A 16,600-nucleotide genomic window follows, 5' to 3' on the forward strand; every position below is an offset into this window, starting at 1 on the left:
CCCCACATGAAGCTAAAGCGGCGCCGCTTGAGGACATGTTGATGGAGTAAACTTAAAGGGAACATTTGTCGGAGACTCTTGGTGCTAATTCTTGGATGAGACAAAGACAGATATTTAATGAAATTTACAATGTACAAAACACTGCAGACCATAACTTTAAAAACAAAGTAGGTTTTCATGAAAAATACATAATTGTCATGTCATTTTTGCTCTAGTTGATTCTGTGTTTACTAGAAACGATTCATTGATTACTAAAAGACTTGTCAACTTTATTAATCAATTAGTTGTCAATTAATCGATTAGTTGTTTCAGTGTTTGATTTTTTTTATTCCTGTTGTTGTTTTTACAGATATTTTATGTTGGTGGAGCCTGGATTTGAGCCCACACTGTGGTGAGAACAGTATCTGTACATGGCAGCACTTCATCAGCTTTATGTGTGAGACTCTCTTCTCATTGTTGGTTTCTGTTTCCTTCTCTGCTCATAGGAAAACACTGTATGTGTGGCGACATAGTAGACACGAGGGAGTTATTGGTTCCTCAGAGCCATGGCGCTTCTCGAAGCAGCTCCGCAAAAACTTTAACACGGTAAGTAGTAAATATCTTTCTCCCTGATACTTCTCTTAAAACACAAGAGTCTATTGATGTGTCCAACATAAAGCATTAAACATATCAGTTATTATTTCATTCATATTTATACATAAAGCCCTTTTGTTTTCAGTTACAAGTCCAGGGGCAGGTCCAGGGGCAGGTCCAGGGGCAGGTCCAGGGTCCGGTCCAGAGGAAACCCAAGACCCCCACCCTGCACTGGTCGATCTGAGCCTGAACTGCAGTAAGTGATGGAGCTTCTAAACAACCAATAAAAAGAGCCAACACAAAAACACAATCACATGGAAAACAGTGAAAAGACAGATTGTAATAATATTAATAATGGATTTTATTTGTACAGTAAAGCACTTTTCATTCAGAGTCTCAGAGTGTTATACTTGTTCTGAAATAGGTAGATTTTCAATTTAGCTTTAAAAGTCCAGTTCCCAAAGCCTGAGTGCAGAAGAGCAGAAGGTCCAGGTCCCAGGTCTGGTGGATCATGAAGGAACATGAAGGCTCTGAAAACGGCGGAGGTTTGTTGTGAGATGATTTTTGCATCAGACACATCATTCCTGGTTTGCTTTTCATTGACAATGGCAATAAACCTTATTCTTATCCTGAATCGAATAAGTATTTAAAAGTAAATAAAGAATTAACTTTATTTGAGCCACATAATAGTAAGAGAGGGGGCTCAGAAGAGAGAGGGGCTCAGAAGAGAGAGGGGGCTCAGAAGAGGGAGGGGGCTCAGAAGAGAGAGGGGGCTCAGAAGAGGGAGGGGGCTCAGAAGAGGGAGGGGGGCTCAGAAGAGAGAGGGGGCTCAGAAGAGAGAGGGGGCTCAGAAGAGGGAGGGGGCTCAGAAGAGGGAGGGGGCTCAGAAGAGAGAGGGGGCTCAGAAGAGAGAGGGGGCTCAGAGGAGAGAGGGGGCTCAGAAGAGAGAGGGGGCTCAGAAGAGAGAGGGGGCTCAGAAGAGAGAGGGGCTCAGAAGAGAGAAGGGGCTCAGAAGAGAGAGGGGCTCAGAAGAGAGAGGGGGCTTAGAAGAGAGAGGGGGCTCAGAAGAGAGAGGGGGCTCAGAGGAGAGAGGGGGCTTAGAAGAGAGAAGGGGCTCAGAAGAGAGAGGGGGCTCAGAAGAGAGAGGGGGCTCAGAAGAGAGAGGGGCTCAGAGGAGAGAGGGGGCTTAGAAGAGAGAGGGGGCTCAGAGGAGAGAGGGGGCTCAGAAGAGAGAAGGGGCTCAGAGGAGAGAGGGGGCTTAGAAGAGAGAGGGGGCTCAGAGGAGAGAGGGGGCTCAGAAGAGAGAAGGGGCTCAGAAGAGGGAGGGGGCTCAGAAGAGAGAGGGGGCTCAGAGGAGAGAGGGGGCTTAGAAGAGAGAGGGGGCTCAGAAGAGGGAGGGGGCTCAGAGGAGAGAGGGGGCTCAGAAGAGAGAGGGGGCTCAGAAGAGAGAGGGGGCTCAGAGGAGAGAGGGGGCTCAGAGGAGAGAGGGGGCTCAGAAGAGAGAGGGGGCTCAGAAGAGAGAGGGGGCTCAGAAGAGAGAGGGGGCTCAGAAGAGGGAGGGGGCTCAGAAGAGGGAGGGGGCTCAGAAGAAGGGGCTCAGAAGAGTCCTGTCCCTGTTTCAGAGCGTGGTGTCCTGCACAGGTCAGCTCCTCCTCCTTCCTCTTCCTCCTGAGCTCCCTCCGCTCCACAACAGTCTTTCACCATCTCTTGTTCGTCCCTTCCTTGCTTCCTGTAGCTCCTCTTGTGACGCCTCCTCTGTGCTGCAGGTGCGGGGGCTCCTGGTGCCTCTTCAATGTCTCAGGAGAAGAAATTTGTAGGTCTCAAATGGGTTTAGCTGAAAAGCTAGCATTTTATTTACCTTTAAATTAAATATATATTAATTTAAATGAATAAAAGCATCAAGTATAATGTAAGTGTTACTGGAAAAATCACCAAAAGCTTATTCTTCCCCATCCCCATTTTATGATGAAACCAGACCGTTTTTAAAACACCTGATTGAAAATGATCTAAAAAATAAATCGACCGAAGTCCAGGCACAAAGATGTAGTTTATTATGACTAATGTGAGGCCTGGACGCCCCTGGACTTCACAAATGGTTAGCGCTTTTATGGCTATTCATGTGATCAAAGTTTAAAATGGACAATGTTTGGCACTCGACACGATGACATCTGAAATTCCCCTAATGGGGTTGAATAAAGTATTTATCGATGTGCAGACTTACCCCAGGCAGAGGTCTTGAAAACTGTCTGAACCTTCATGTTGTTTTCAGACATGAGTCTCCCGGCAAATCCAGGGGTCGGTCCTGGATTCGTCCCAAAAGAAGCCAGTCTAAAGGCAACCCTCCGAACATGTAACCTCCCATTGTCCGTCTGTTCTGAGTGGGTGAGTCAGGGATTTTCAATGTGTTTCACTGAATCCCGGCTCCTGCAGGTGCAGACTGTCGTTGTGTCCTTGGGCAAGACACTTCACCCAATGCCGATGTGTGAGTGGTTGGTGGTCGGAGGGACCGTTGGCGCAGATGTGAGCAGCCTCGCTTCTGTCAGTCTGCCCCAGGGGAAACTGTGGCTACAAATGTAGCTTGCCACCATCAGCATGGAGTGAATGAACCCCCCTCCCTTTCATGTGAAGCTTTGGGTGTGACTTGTGTCAGATGAAAAGCACTTTACAAATACAAATAAGATTCCCTTCAACAGCTCAGCTCTGACCTCTCCAAGACAAGGCCCTGAACCACAAACATCTGGCCTTGGATACAACATGTGACAGAGGTCAGAGGTCAGAGCTGTTACTGTATTTCCTCAGTGTCATAGATGTGAGACACACATGTGATTATCCTGTTGAAGCCAATGACAGTTGCTAACTGGTAGCATGCTAACCGGTAGCATGCTAACCGGTAGCATGCTAACGTCTTGCGCAGCTTAAACTGACTCAGACTGAGACTCTGTTGACAAACTGTAAAAATCACAGAGAAAGATTTTCTGTTTCCTCTTTGATGTGTTCATTTAGTCTTCAGAGTGAAGCAGATCTTTAGTAAATCCTGCTGTAGCTCGACAGACAGAGCTGCTACGTCTCTGCCACATGTGCTGGTTATGTCAGATAAACGTGCGTCTCTGGGGCCGTGTTTTTACTGTTTTCTTCTTCAGCAATGATTACGGTTCATAAAAATGCCACTGTCAATCAGTTGTCTTTCATTTTCATCCCGAGTAGAGATATTGCTACCTGTTGTAGTACTGCATAATTCTACTTCGGTATTCAAAATGGCCGCCGGAACTATGCGTGATGTCATTGGAAACACATTTCACACACACCTATGGAAGCCGTCAGCACAGGCACATTATCAACACCATGGACAATCACACACAGGCAGAACTACAACGGCAGCAATGGTTCCTTGTTCCAGTTATGTTTGAATAAGACTAATGTTCATAACTTTGTGATTTGTTTTAGAGTCTGAGTTTACTCAAGTTTATCTGTTTACAGGAAGGACCATCAGTTCCAGAGAAGCTGTGGCTCTGAGGCTGTTAAATACTTAAGGCAAGTGGAAGCTTGCCTAAAATCAAGCTTCCACTTGCCTTATAGCAAGTTTATTATGAGGCCGTTTAATACTTCCCTGCAACAAGTTTATAATGAGGCTTTTTAATAATTGTCGTATAGTTCAACACTTGACTTATAGTTTAATACTTGTCGTATTGTTTAATACTAGTCGCATAGTTTAATACTTGACTTGTAACAAGTTCATAATGAGGCTTCCTAATACTTTCCTTGTATCAAGTTTAGTATGAGGCCGTTAAACACTAGTAAAGCATCAGCCTAGGTCTTACCAGGTTACAGTATACTTTGTATAGTTGAATACTAGGCTTATAGTTTAATACTTGACTTGTAACAAGTTCATAATGAGGCTTCCTAATACTTACTATTATAGTAGTAATAGTTTAGTATGAAGCCGTTAAACACTAGTAAAGCATCACCCTGAGGTCAAACCAGTTTTACAGTTTGGTCCTGAGGATCTATGTAAATGAGACAATGTGTGAATCAAATCTGGAATCACTGCAGAAAAACATTGTTGTTTTGCAAAGTCAATAAAAGATGAACTGGAGAAATGTTGAGTCTCAGGTATTTTTCAATCATTTATTTTAATGTTTTTTAAATTATGTATTTTGTTGATGTAACATTAAACATGGCAAATACAGTGTGGAACGTAAGACATTAACACATCTCCACAAACTGAAACCACATGAGATGGAAGAGGAATTATGATCATAATAACAACTGTCAGTTATTTTAATTTAAAACAAAAAGCAAAAGCCAGTGGTTGTGTAAAAGGTTTAGGGGAATTTGACTCAGTTCTACGGCGCAAAAGTAAGTCGTCTCTAACCTCTAACCCAGGGCTGCCAAAACGTTCTGTCTCCGAGACCAAAATGAAAAAGTGCCTGTGAGTCTCGGGCGAAACACGGCGATGTCAAGCACGAAACACTTGCAGATAATAATGTTACTATATTTTATTTTTCGGTAGCCGATACATTTGCATTTGATTATACTGTATCTATGCAAACAACAAGCTATATTAAAACAAATGTTAACTCTTGCCTAGTTTTAGTTGAAGAAAATCAACAATTGTAGCCTTATAGTGCAAAATGTAAAAAAAAAAACTGTATCTACAGCACCTACAGTGACTTTACCTCATTCATGTGTTAACTCAAAGAAAATGCAACACATCATTTTGAAATGTTTGTGTCAGTTCAGCATAAATTCTTTGTAAGTCAATTTTTAACACGAACCTTTGGCGACGTCAACAACCTTTGCAATAAAAGTTGGAAAACTGGGAAAGTTGACGCTACTGTGATAAAAACCAAGACACCACAACAGTGTTTCCTTAATGTAAATATAAATATACACATATAATTTAACCATTTTGCATTTAAAATAACTTATATTTGAGCGGCGGAGTGATCTGCTAGAAAATAGTCCCTCAAAATGCGATCATTCATGTGATGCAGGTCAGTTATATTCCAGACTCTATGGACACAGACATTTATATGGTTAGTCTGGTGTTAGAAGTGATTTGCCTCAGGTGCTCTGTGGAGCGGGTCAGACTGTTTTTAATGCAGGCTAGCTGATACCATAGACATGCACTAGCCTTGCGTTAGCCTAGTTGAAACTCTTCAAATATAAGAACTGCATGAATTACAAAAAAAATATATCTCCAGAAATCAACAACACTCTGAATAACTAGGAAATGAGGCCCTATGTCAAAAATCCTGAAATATCCCTTTGACTTTGCGAAAGGAGTGAAACAGCGCCCCCAATTTGCCGCTGGTGGCCAAAAGGTGTACTGCATCCACATAAAAATGACAAAAAATTTGACAAAAATGACAAAAAAAATGACAAAAAAAGGCAAAAAATGACAAATTTAAAAAAAAAAAAGACCCCCAAAAAAATCGACCAAAAAAATTTGTCAAAAAATGACAAAAAAAAAATGACAAAAAATGTTTAAAAATATGACAGAAGAGCTACAAAATGAGTTGAATACTCCCCCCCAAAAAGATGGAAAAAAATCTGATGTGAGGAAAAAGATCCATTTCGCTGAGTTTTGTAGGTCTTAGCTTTCAAATGAGGCGTTACACTGGCCTACAGGATTTGGGTAAAGCTGAACTGGAGAAAATGCTCTCGGTTCAGGCGGGAGTTAAGAGGTTAACCCCCCACCTGAACCGAGCACATTTTCTCCAGTTCAGCTTTACCCAAATCTAAAAACTTCTTGGAACAAAGCGTCAATATCGCAACGAAAACGCGGATGAAAACGCAACAACAATGTGACCCAAATAAAATGAAAAACGCCGCAAACGTATCAAGAAAGAATCGGAAAAAAGGCCACAAAAAGTGACAAAAAACACAACAAATAAAGCGACCAAGAGGCAATAAAAGAGCGACAAAGACGTGCCAGGAAATCAACAATAATATAACAAAGAAATGACGTATGTGCGACAAATTGAGAATCGTTTGCCACTTCCTGTCAGTGTCCAATAAGGAAGTGAAACTATAAACATCACAAAAATTGTCAAATTAAAGAAATCTGGGTACTCTTTTTTGCAGAATCTTAAATATAATGATGTTAACTGTGTTTTAGCAAAAATTGTGTCTAATGTGTCAAACGCACTTGAAGCAAACATCACTATAGCTGTCACTATAACAGCGCCAAGGCGAAAATATCTCTCCCAAACCAAACCAGGAAGTAAATCCATTGGCCGACAGCCCAACTCTCATGATCAGTCAACCTATTTCTTATTTAATAATGTCAATGGCATCAGTTTAGGGATAAACATTTCCACATAAGAGACTCAGACAAAAGTAGATTTTAATTTAATTTATTGATTGGCCTTTTTATTTAACCAGGATAGTCCCACTGAGATTAATAAAGTATTATGCAAAATCGACTTTTTCAAGCTTTACATCATGTTATTCTGTCACTCCCTCATTAAAAACATGCCTGAAGTGTTGCCTTGGCACATTCATGTATTTCTGAGTAATCTGTAAAAACTCTGATGGCGGCCATTTTAGGGATAGGTTTGCCTGAGTCCTCCTAGGAACGCCCCCACCTCCTGGAGACGCCTCCGAGCTTTCGTCACCAGCCGAGTAACCAACCACTGCTCCTCAGCAGAACCCCCTCCCCACTGATGCCACAGACAGCGTGTGGAGGGGGCGTGTCGGAAAGGCTCAGAGGTTCTTAAAGAGACAGAGGCCTATTTCAAGACATTCACTACAGCCATTTTGAGAGAGACATTTTATACAAGGCAGTTATTCTAATTTACTGCATTTACAGACCAACAGAAGGTTTGCTCATCATTGTAGTGTGATATAGACTGGTGCTATGGGACTGAAAAAAGCAGAATACCCCCTCTTTAAGAATCTCTTTTTCAGGGGAGTCCTGGCCCCAGAGGGGAATCTATTGTACATGTTTTTAGTGGTAGGGGAGGATATAATATGTTGCAAAATCATCTTGGGGGCCAGAGGTTGTGTGCTGGCGGGCCGGATTCAGCCCCAGGGCCTGACGTTGCCCACCCTTGCCCTAAACAAACATTATTTTCTGAGATGATGAGGAAGGGAATAATACTGAATGTCCACAAAACAAAACAAGGAAAGATGAGAAACACACACAGAGTTTGAGCTCCTGCGTCCACACACAGAAAAGTATCTCAGTATTTAGTGTGAAAATACTTTCTGTGCACTTGATGTTGATGAAAGGTTTTGGTAACGTGAAATCGTGAAGCGTCTTAAGTGGAAACCTGTGTATCTCTCTCAGTATCTGTGATTCCATATGATTCCAGCGCCATCTTCTGACGGGTCGGTGTCATTACAGAAGTGGATAAATCATAGAAATAAACTCATTCATTCAACAGGTTCTCCACAACGTCACTTTATCATAATATTCAATGAAACTAGACTTAATCTCACTAAAAGCATTTTTTTTCTATGGTATTTTTTTTTTTACCAGTTTTATGTTTACAATGTGATCACTTCCTTGTTCTCAGAAAAACGAAACTTTCAGACAGTTTTCCGTCCAGCAGCTGTTCGGAAGGTGAGTGCGCACTCGTGTTGAAACTGTTCTTTTCGTTGATCAAAACCCAGATCTGTTCATGCACCGAGGTTATTTACCGGGAAGTTCATATTTTAGTGCATAAACATGTGACGCACTTTATTCTGTGGTTTTTAATACTGCAGTAATGATAATGGCCTGTACGTGACTCTCGAAGCCAAATGTTGCGTCATTCACTTATTCCCTTTTTAATGCACTTTCCCCCAAACGTTTGTAGTGAAGTATTAAGAAATGTATTTAGTTACAGAAAACCGAACACATGTAGATTTGGTTTTGTATTCTGTCACTTTGTCCAATCAGAGTACTGTATTCTGAATACTTTCACGTTGATTTATAATAATGCACAAAAGCGGCATAACATGCAGCTGCAAAAAATGTCCACGGCCTAGATTCTAGAGCTATGTTTTCTTTCTTATATTTAACAAGTTCTCATGTGGCGCTATTGGCCAGAGTAACGCCTCATAGCCAAGACATATAAAACTGATCCTTTTCCTCGCATTGCTGCCTCGTTTTTCACATTCTTTTTCATCTCATATTTGCCAGTTTGACACATATTTGTTGTCGTTTCTTTGTAACATTTTTATTATTTTTTGTCACTTTTTTTGTTTTGTTTTTGTCATATTTTTATTTATTTTTTTGTCACATTTTTATTTATTTTTTGTCATATTTTTATTTATTTTTTTGTCACATTTTTATTTATTTTTTGTCACATTTTTATTTATTTATTTGTCATATTTTTATTTATTTATTTCATATTTTTATTTATTTTTTTGTCATATTTTTATTTGTTTTTTGTCACATTTTTAATATTTTTTGTCATATTTTTATTTATTTTTTGTCACATTTTTATTTATTTATTTGTCACATTTTTATTTATTTTTTGTCACATTTTTATTTATTTTTGTCACATTTTTATTATTTTTTGTCACATTTTTATTTATTTTTTGTCACATTTTTATTTATTTTTTGTCACATTTTTATTTATTTTTTGTCACATTTTTATTTATTTATTTCATATTTTTATTTATTTTTTTGTCATATTTTTATTTATTTTTTGTCACATTTTTAATATTTTTTGTCATATTTTTATTTATTTTTTGTCACATTTTTATTTATTTATTTGTCACATTTTTATTTATTTTTTGTCACATTTTTATTTATTTTTGTCACATTTTTATTATTTTTTGTCACATTTTTTATAAAAAAAAACAAACTGGAGAGAAAGTGCTCTGTTCAGGTGGGAGGTAAGGGGTTAAGTAGTGTATTTAACCCCTCAGGTGGGGGGTTAAGGGGTTAAGTAATGTGCAGGAATGTAAATATCCTCAAATGAAATAGAAACTGTACCGGACTACACTTAAAACTGTAGACCTTTGTTACGCACCGGTGTTCCCTGTGCCTGATCAAAATGGCGTTTATCAGGTCCAGGTTGCATAATATGCAAGTTGCAGGGAAGCGTTTTCTGACTGTTCCTCTGGTTGTCTGGCCAGCAGGGGGCAGCAGAGAGCGTTTAAGATAGGACTTTATTGAGTCAACTAAAATAAAACGACCACGTTTTTAATGAAGATAAAGTGTGGAAACAATAATGAAAAATATACTGAATATAAAGCTGTTTAACATGATCTTGTTTTTGTTTGTTTACAGATTTTTTTTATTTGGCGAAACTAGAATTTGAACCTACATTGAGGTGAGAACAGTATTCTGTCCACGGCAGCCGCTTTAACCACTTTCATCATCTTTAAAGGGATATTTTCAGGATTTCTGACATAGAGCTTCATTTCCTAGTTATCCAGAGTGTTGCTGATTTCAGGAGATTTTTCTTTTTTTTTTTTATTCATGCAGTTCTTATATTTGAAGAGTTTCTTGGTGCTAGGCTAGTGCTAGGCTAGTGCATGTCTATGGTATCAGCTAGCCTGCATTAAAAACAGTGTGACCCGCTCCACAGAGCACCTGAGGCAAATCACTTATAACACCAGACTGACCATATAAATGTCTGTGTTGATAGAATAATGTTTTAAATACAAACATTTTGCATTTAAAAGAACTTATATACTTATATCGGTTACCGGATCTACATTCTACCTAGAATTCACAGTGTTAATTTTGACAACATATTTTATTTTAGTTTTATTTTCAGTCTTTTCACTAAAATGTCGACTTTGCATTGATAATATTCATTATAATCATATTTAATCTTGTTCCTCTGCTTCATGGAGCTGCTCCACATGAACAAAGCTCAGAGCTGATCCTTTGGCAGAGAATTTACATGATCTGAGGCTCTTTCAGACGCTCAATACAAGTTTGGATGATTTTAGTCTCTCCTTTTCATTTTTATTTAGTCTCATTTTAGTCGACTAAAATATCTGGACATTTTAGTCATAGTTTTAGTCTCATGAGAAACTTTTAATTTAGTTTTAGTCCAATTTTAGTCACAAAAATATCACTTAGACTAAAATTAAGACTAAATATTTTAGTCGACGAAATTAACACTGCAAAGGAGCTTTCTATAAATCAGATATGGCAAAGTTTGGAGGACGACCCCATGATTTTCAAGAGGTTTTTAATGCAGGCTACTAGTTACCATAGACATGCACTAGCCTAGCACTAGCCCAGCACTAGCCTAGCACAAGCCTAGCACTAGCCCAGCACTAGCCTAGCACTAGCCTAGCACTAGCCTAGCATCACTAAACTCTTCAAACATAAGAAATGCATGAATTAAAAAAAATACAAATATCTCCAGAAACAACAACACTCTGGATAACTTGGAAATGAGGCCCTTTGTCAGAAATCCTGAAATTTCCCTTTAAGTGTGAGATTTCTCATTGTTTCTGTTTCTTTCTCCTCTCCTCTAGGAAAATACTTTATGTGTAAGAGTGAAGACAAAAAGGAGTACTTGTTTTCTCAGCGCCATGGCGCCTCTGAAAGCAGCTCCGCACCAACCGTAACTACAACCCGGTGAGTCAACAGTTTTATTGTACGTTTATTTGCTTCCAACACAAGAGTTTCCTTTGGTGAAGTTTACTTTAGGTATTTTATTAAATTATCAGCAAATCACATTCTGTATCTTTAAAGCCCTAGTGCTTAAAGGAATGTTTCCATACTGAGATATGTTCTTCCCTGAGCTTAGACGAGTTGATGAGTACCTGTCTGGTCTTTGTGCCTGTGGAAGAGCGTGGTATCTTCTAACTTCACCCCATTTGGAGCTATAGGAAATCAATATATAGGACGAACAACATCTTTGGTTGTTTTGCGTGACTGAGCGCACGCGCAAAGACGAGACAGGTACGGATCAACTCCTCTAAGCTCAGGTAAGAACATATCTCAGTGTGGGAAAACGGTGGCCTGTTCCTCCTGAGACCCTGTGACCTCATACGAGGACGTTACATTTTTGCCTCTTGACACAATGATAGTCAAATTTGTCCATCTTTGACCTGTTGGCCACATTTGGGGACACTGCCCACGCCATCTTGTGGTGATATCATAACATTACACCAAGAAGACGATGGCGGGAACATCAGCAAAATCCTTCTACACCAGTTCTCCAAAGAAAAATGATCCAGGAAAAAAATCTATCCAAATGATATGAATAAAATACATTTATTTATGTCCAACACTGTCTCTATCGTCATGTGGGGATTAAAATGTGACATATTTTAGTAATTGTAGCCGCGAGGACATCAGTGAATGTGAAGCACTGGTTTGAGGACGTTGGGACGATATAACGTTATTTATTCTACCATGTGGTTTAGCTAAACTTGGGACTATTTAGATGGTTTACAGTTGTAGATAGTTATTGTAAGTGGCACATTTGCAGAGTCATGTTGTACAGTTGTAAATCTTATACTAAAATACTAAGTGGTATATTGTTGTAGAAGTAAACGATGTAGCTAGCGTGCTACATAGCTAGCCTATTTAGCCCCGCCTCTATGATAGCCATCTGGCTCAGATGTAGATTTTACTTTATTTTTTGTATATTTTTATTTTTTTCACGATCCGATACTGATATTCGATATCGGAACCGACACTGGAAAAAATACGATATTGGGTATTGGCTACAAATATCCGATACTGAACCGATACCAGTTTTGGCTCTCATCGCCTGAAAAACACAACTTTTACTAAGTAAATCTAAGTGAATATGGGCTGCAGATCATTCTGAAGCTGAACCTCTTAACCTTAACTTATTATATTAAGCTGAAATTTAGAATTTTGACTAATTAGGACCTTCTGGCCCTTAACAGCAAATGATATTTCATAAGGTTCTGACAGACCCACTGTCTTCACATGACGACATCATTTTCTGCAAAAACTACTTCCTGTACAACATCACATTTTAGTTATTTTACTTGTTAGGTCCTACTTATCCCAAATAGCAAGAACAATTATAAAATGCACCTGACAAACTCTCGGGTCTCAGGAGGTTAACATTTCAGCAAATTAGTACAATGGTTCCCAAAGTGGGGTCTGGGGCCTCAAAGGCAGTTGTGGGGACCCCAAGGCTTGTCTACAAAACAAATACATTAAATAATACTGAGTTTGAAAGGGAGTTTATTTCTTCTTTGAATGGTATATCAGTGCGTCTATCATGTCACCTTTTCTCATCTAAATTGGTGCAGTGTTTTGGGTGGCTGTCCCTCTGCGACTGAAAAGTGCTCCAAGGATCCCAGCTCCCTTTAGATCCCTTTAAACTCTCAGCCTCACCCGGGATGTCGTCAGATCCCACTGAATTGGCTATGGCGTTTTTTCTCAATCTGCTTCTTGTTGTTTTCAGATCAGATCAGTCTCCAGGCAGATCCAGGGTCCGGTCTTTGATTAAACCTAGAAGAAGCAGGTCAAAAGACTACCCTCCGGTCATGGGACGTCCCACCGCCTGTGAGGTCTGACATGGTGAGTCAAAGTACGTCTTTTCAGCCATGGAAAGGCCAGAGTGGCAAAAACATCCATCATTAACTAATCTGACCCTCACATCACTCACTTTTCATCCAGGTTTGCTTTAGGTTTTTGTTTCCAAGCCTTTTTGATTTAAAGTCTGTGAAAACTCCACATTTTAATTTAATAACTAAATTAGTTGGTAAATAATTAAAAAAAAAGGTTTGGTCATAATTTAAATTATAATATGTTGTTTTAAATCTGATTAAAGGTCGGGCCCCAGTTCATCAATTCTGACGTCGTGCCAAAGATGCTCCGGCCCTCAGGTCACACCGGAGATGCACCGGCCTTGAGGTCACACCGAGGTCACGCCGGAGATGCACCGGCCTTGAGGTCACGCCGAGGTCACGCCGGAGATGCACCGGCCTTGAGGCCACACCGGAGATGCACCGGCGTGACCTCAAGGTCATGTCCTGAGTAAAGCCTTGAGGTCATGCCGGAGATGCACCGGTCCCGAGTAAAGCCTTGAGGTCAGGTCCTGAGTAAAGCCTTGAGGTCATGCCGGAGATGCACCGGCGTGACCTCAAGGTCAGGTCCTGAGTAAAGCCTTGAGGTCAGGTCCTGAGTAAAGCCTTGAGGTCATGCCGGAGATGCACCGGTCCTGAGTAAAGCTTTGAGGTCAGGTCCTGAGTAAAGCCTTGAGGTCACGCCGGAGATGCACCGGTCCTGAGAAAAGCCTTGAGGTCCTGCCGGAGATGCACCGGTCCTGAGAAAAGCCTTGAGGTCCTGCCGGTGATGCACCGGTCCTGAGTAAAGCCTTGAGGTCACGCCGGAGATGCACCGGTCCTGAGAAAAGCCTTGAGGTCACGCCGGTGATGCACCGGTCCTGAGTAAAGCCTTGAGGTCACGCCGGAGATGCACCGGTCCTGAGAAAAGCCTTGAGGTCCTGCCGGTGATGCACCGGTCCTGAGTAAAGCCTTGAGGTCACGCCGGAGATGCACCGGTCCTGAGAAAAGCCTTGAGGTCACGCCGGAGATGCACCGGTCCTGAGTAAAGCTTTGAGGTCAGGTCCTGAGTAAAGCTTTGAGGTCAGGTCCTGAGTAAAGCTTTGAGGTCACACCGGAGATGCACCGGTCCTGAGTAAAGCCTTGAGGTCACGCCGGAGATGCACCGGTCCTGAGAAAAGCCTTGAGGTCCTGCCGGTGATGCACCGGTCCTGAGTAAAGCCTTGAGGTCACGCCGGAGATGCACCGGTCCTGAGAAAAGCCTTGAGGTCCTGCCGGTGATGCACCGGTCCTGAGTAAAGCCTTGAGGTCACGCCGGAGATGCACCGGTCCTGAGAAAAGCCTTGAGGTCACGCCGGAGATGCACCGGTCCTGAGTAAAGCCTTGAGGTCACGCCGGAGATGCACCGGTCCTGAGAAAAGCCTTGAGGTCACGCCGGAGATGCACCGGTCCTGAGAAAAGCCTTGAGGTCACGCCGGAGATGCACCGGTCCTGAGTAAAGCTTTGAGGTCAGGTCCTGAGTAAAGCTTTGAGGTCAGGTCCTGAGTAAAGCTTTGAGGTCACACCGGAGATGCACCGGTCCTGAGTAAAGCCTTGAGGTCACGCCGGAGATGCACCGGTCCTGAGAAAAGCCTTGAGGTCCTGCCGGTGATGCACCGGTCCTGAGTAAAGCCTTGAGGTCACGCCGGAGATGCACCGGTCCTGAGAAAAGCCTTGAGGTCCTGCCGGTGATGCACCGGTCCTGAGTAAAGCTTTGAGGTCACACCGGAGATGCACCGGTCCTGAGTAAAGCCTTGAGGTCAGGTCCTGAGTAAAGCCTTGAGGTCAGGTCCTGAGTAAAGCCTTGAGGTCAGGTCCTGAGTAAAGCCTTGAGGTCACGCCGGAGATGCACCGGTCCTGAGTAAAGCTTTGAGGTCACACCGGAGATGCACCGGTCCTGAGTAAAGCCTTGAGGTCACGCCGGAGATGCACCGGTCCTGAGTAAAGCCTTGAGGTCAGGTCCTGAGTAAAGCCTTGAGGTCAGGTCCAGAGTAAAGCCTTGAGGTCACACCGGAGATGCACCGGTCCTGAGTAAAGCCTTGAGGTCAGGTCCTGAGTAAAGCCTTGAGGTCACACCGGAGATGCACCGGTCCTGAGTAAAGCCTTGAGGTCACACCGGAGATGCACCGGTCCTGAGAAAAGCCTTGAGGTCATGCCGGAGATGCACCGGTCCTGAGAAAAGCCTTGAGGTCATGCCGGAGATGCACCGGTCCTGAGTAAAGCTTTGAGGTCAGGCCGGAGATGCACCGGTCCTGAGTAAAGTCTAGGTCACGCCTAGGTCAAACTAGTAAAGCATCAGCCTTCAGGTCACTCACCCTGAGGTCAAACTAGTAAAGCATCAGCCTTAGGTCACTCATCCTGAGGTCAAACTAGTAAAGTATCAGCCTTAGGTCACTCACCCTGAGGTCAAACTAGTAAAGCATCAGCCTTCAGGTCACTCACCCTGAGGTCAAACTAGTAAAGCATCAGCCTTCAGGTCACTCACCCTGAGGTCAAACTAGTGAAGCATCAGCCTTCAGGTCACTCACCCTGAGGTCAAACTAGTAAAGCATCAGCCTTCAGGTCACTCACCCTGAGGTCAAACTAGTAAAGCATCAGCCTTAGGTCACTCATCCTGAGGTCAAACTAGTAAAGCATCAGCCTTGGGTCACTCACCCTGAGGTCAAACTAGTAAAGCATCAGCCTTAGGTCACTCACCCTGAGGTCAAACTAGTGAAGCATCAGCCTTCAGGTCACTCACCCTGAGGTCAAACTATTGAAGCATCAGCCTTGGGTCACTCACCCTGAGGTCAAACTAGTAAAGCATCAGCCTTAGGTCACTCACCCTGAGGTCAAACTAGTGAAGCATCAGCCTTAGGTCACTCACCCTGAGGTCAAACTAGTAAAGCATCAGCCTTAGGTCACTCACCCTGAGGTCAAACTAGTGAAGCATCAGCCTTCAGGTCACTCACCCTGAGGTCAAACTAGTAAAGCATCAGCCTTAGGTCACTCATCCTGAGGTCAAACTAGTAAAGCATCAGCCTTCAGGTCACTCACCCTGAGGTAAAACTAGTAAAGCATCAGCCTTAGGTCTCTCACCCTGAGGTCAAACTAGTAAAGCATCAGCCTTCAGGTCACTCACCCTGAGGTCAAACTAGTAAAGCATCAGCCTTCAGGTCACTCACCCTGAGGTCAAACTAGTGAAGCATCAGCCTTAGGTCACTCACCCTGAGGTCAAACTAGTAAAGCATCAGCCTTAGGTCACTCACCCTGAGGTCAAACTAGTAAAGCATCAGCCTCAGGTCACTCACCCTGAGGTCAAACTAGTAAAGCATCAGCCTTCAGGTCTCTCACCCTGAGGTCAAACTAGTAAAGCATCAGCCTTCAGGTCACTCACCCTGAGGTCAAACTAGTAAAGCATCAGCCTTCAGGTCTCTCACCCTGAGGTCAAACTAGTAAAGCATCAGCCTTCAGGTCACTCACCCTGAGGTCAAACTAGTAAAGCATCAGCCTTAGGTCACTCACCCTGAGGTCAAACTAGTAAAGCATC

The sequence above is a fragment of the Gobius niger genome (genome assembly GCF_951799975.1).
Source record: "Gobius niger genome assembly, chromosome: 19".
NCBI lineage: Eukaryota > Metazoa > Chordata > Actinopteri > Gobiiformes > Gobiidae > Gobius > Gobius niger.